Source organism: Carlito syrichta, unplaced genomic scaffold (assembly GCF_000164805.1).
Source record: "Carlito syrichta isolate Samal-C Ts95f unplaced genomic scaffold, Tarsius_syrichta-2.0.1 Scaffold287031, whole genome shotgun sequence".
Lineage (NCBI taxonomy): Eukaryota > Metazoa > Chordata > Mammalia > Primates > Tarsiidae > Carlito > Carlito syrichta.
Window position 1 is genome coordinate 5525 of NW_007231127.1, and position 3424 is coordinate 8948.

Genomic DNA, 3424 nt, shown 5'->3' on the forward strand with positions numbered 1-3424 from the left:
TAGGGAATATGGGTAAAAGATAAACTCTGAACATGTTTAGTACAGACACATTTTTTTCTTCAAATCTTTTCCATCATGGTGGGTTGAACATGCAAATGAGAAATCCATGGATCTAGACCAGATAAGCACATGAATTTGCCACTGCACTCTAGCCTGGGTGACAGCGTGAGACTCCGACTCAAAAAAAAACACCTTCTTATTGAAGAAGGATTTAACCAGCTATGGTGCATGGTAAAGAAAGAAACCTTTCCTTCACAGAGCCAGGCAACTCCAACCCCCCACACAGGGCAGCTGGTTCCACCCAAAGCAAAATGCAACATCTTGTATCTTATTGATAAGCAGGAAATTGCACCTAGAACTACACTCACACAGAGACAGACAAAAAGGATGTGTTCTCCTCCTGCCAGGTCTCATTTTATGGTTGTCAAGGACACAAAACAGGAGGCTCACTTCACATCGGAAAAGATGTGTTTGCATCTCAAGACAGAAAGCATGTGCAGTTCCCAGTGTTCCAAGGGGAATGTACAAGGCTGTGGGGGTTGGAAGATCCTTTTTTTCCTTTTTGACTGCAGGGAACATTTTAATTTATCTTTGTAGACTTGTATTCACCTGTGTTTATGCCCAGCACCTGACATGGAGTTCACAAACAACAGGCAGTCAGTCAATGTTTCCAGGAAACACTCAAGTCCTGATCACTGACTCTGTGAACTCTGGCCCTCTTGGTGTCTTTCTGAGATTCCCTTAGCTTCTCACCTCTCCAGGTCTTTCTGCTCCAGCAGCTCCTCCCATCTCCTCTTCCCTTCTCTGGCTCACACACCTCATGATGGACTCTCCTTTGCCTCTGCCTTCATATCTCCTCTTTGGCTCTACTGGTTTTTGGCTCCGTGGTTTTTATTCTTGTCTGAACTAATCCTCACCCTTAATTGGCTCTCAAATCTGAATTCCAGGGCCATGCTTTCACCTGCTTACAGAAAATTTCATTTTCCATTTCTTGCGGAATGGGAGCCTAGACCTGAGATAAAGGAAGAGTTGCCCCAGCAATAGGATATTTGCAAAAAAAAAACCATTCCCAGAGCTGATTGTGGAGCAGCTGACAAGGCCCAGCCTTCATGACACCAGCCTAGGCAGGGCCTGGGCCTGGGAGGACCAGGTAGATGCTCTCCAGAGGAGCCTGGCTGCACCCTGGAAGCAAGAGCCTACCACCCCTGGGGACATCCCCATGGAGTAGTGTTGTTGGGGACATAGCGTGTCTGAGGAAAGTTTTCCTCTTAAGTGCACCCTGTTTGCCCAGCAAGGCGTTCCCATGGAAGGACACTCTCTGCACACTCGCATGGAGGACGTTCAGTCTGTGGAGGGTAGAACCAAAGCCTCCCCAAGTGTGTGTGCAGGGGAAACCTCTCTCAGGTCAGGGGAGCAAGGATAGTTCCCCCATGCGCAAGCGGGTACTGTGGGAACCTGTTTGTGTGTGGTGAGTGTGGGAAAGCCTTCCCCCAGAGCACTTCCCTCACATTGCACTGGTGCTGGCACAGCTGGAAGAAGGCCTATAAGTGCACCGAGTGCCGAAAGGCCTTCACCTGGAGCAAAAACCTACTGGAGCGCTGGTGCATTCACACAGGTGAGAAGCCCTTCTTCTGTGGCGATTCCAGCAAGGCCTTCAGTTGCCACTCGTCCCTCAACGTGCACCACTGGCTCCACACAGGTGAGCGGCCCTACAAGGGTAGTGTCTGCAAAAAGGCCTTTAGCTGCAGCTCACTGCTCGACTTGCACCTGCAAGTGCACACTGGCGAGAAACCCTACAAGTGCGGCGTGTGGCAAGGCCTTCAACTAGCTCGTGCACCTCTCACGCCACCACCGCATCCACACAGGTGAGAAACCCTACAAGTGTGGCGTGTGTGGCAAGGCCTTTGCCTGCCACTCATCCCTCACAGTACATGAGAAGATCCACAATGGGGACAGGCCATTCAAGTGGAGCGAGTGTGAAAAGGCCTTCAACAGCCGCTCATGCCTCACGCTGCACCAGAGGACACACACAGGCAAGAAGCCCTTCAAGTGCGCTGACAGTGGGAAGGCCTTCAGCTGCCATGCCTACCTTCTAGTGCACCGACGCATCCACAGTGGTGAGAGGCCCTTCAAGTGCAATGAGTGTGGCAAGGCCTTCAGCTCCCACTCCTACCTCATCGTGCACCAGCGTGTTCACACGGGTGAGAAGCCCTTTGACTGCAGCAAGTGCTGGAAGGCCTTCAGCTGCCACTCATCACTCATAGTGCACCAGCGCATCCACACTGGGGAAAAACCCTACAAGTGCCACGAATGTGGCAAGGCCTTCAGCCAGAACCACTGTCTCATCAAACACCAGAAAGTTCACCCAGAGAGAAGCCCTTCAAGTGTGACGAGTGTGGTGAGATGTTCAGCTGGAGTTCACACCTTGCGGAGCACCGCAGGCTGCATGACAAAGGAAGGTCTTTTGCCATCCAGCTCAACAAACACTTGCTGAGCACATACTATGTGCCCAGCAGCCTGCTGGGAGCAGGGGATGTGAGGGTGAGGGACGTGACCCCAATGGACACATTGGATGTGGCAAAGCTATTGTGTGTGGCTCATCCCCCAACTGGCAGGAAGTTCTCGCTAGGGAGCAAACCTCACAGCTAACTGACATGGTCTCATGTCGGGGGCCACTTTCTGAGCTGCCCTAAGAGAAACATTCTTCTGTTCCTTCCCGGCTCCTAGATCCAGGTGCTAGCTTCCCCAGATGCGTGAGCCCTGCCTTATTGCTCCATCGGATCTCCATGCCTGGAGCTCCCCTGGAAGAGATGCACTTTAGAAGAAGTGGCTTAAGGGCCATTCGTGGTAGTCCTGTCACCTGTTTGATGGGCCTGGGAGTCATTGAGAAGGGGAATAGATCTTTCCTGCAGATCAGAAGAAGCTATGTCACTGTGTCCTCAATCTCCTCATGTAGGTTCAATTGGGAATTTCCTCTGTAAACTTTTCAGAAGAATAACAATAATAAAACAAAAAATATGAGTAGCATTACTTCCTGGTGAACATTATTATATTCTTGGTTGGGAGAATAATCTTGAATGGTGGGCATTTGGGAAAAAGTGAATTTCCTGGGCTTACCTCATACAAATAACTCTACTGCAGCATTGTGTGTTACTTATAACACAATTAGACGTCTTCCCAGAGCAGAGCATGGCCCACTATCAGCGCAGCCAGGTCACAGCCCGCATCACACCTTACTACTTAGTCCCTGGTGGGAAGTTGGGAACACCCAGGGAAGATGGGCACAGCATCAGAATGGATGTCTGGAAGCTCCACTTCTCTGACAGAGGTGGGCCAGATGGGGTTGGGGCTACCTGGGCTGGTTTGGCCCCCTTGCAGGGACCCTCCTGGCACCATGTACTGAGGGACACCAGCCTATCTCAGA

The 3424-nt window shown here is 50.9% G+C and overlaps 1 pseudogene; it reads left to right on the top strand.

Moving 5' to 3' along the window:
- Positions 1-2649, top strand: part of LOC103254610 — a 5765-nt pseudogene extending 3116 nt beyond the window's left edge.
- The last annotated feature ends 775 nt before the right edge of the window (positions 2650-3424 follow it).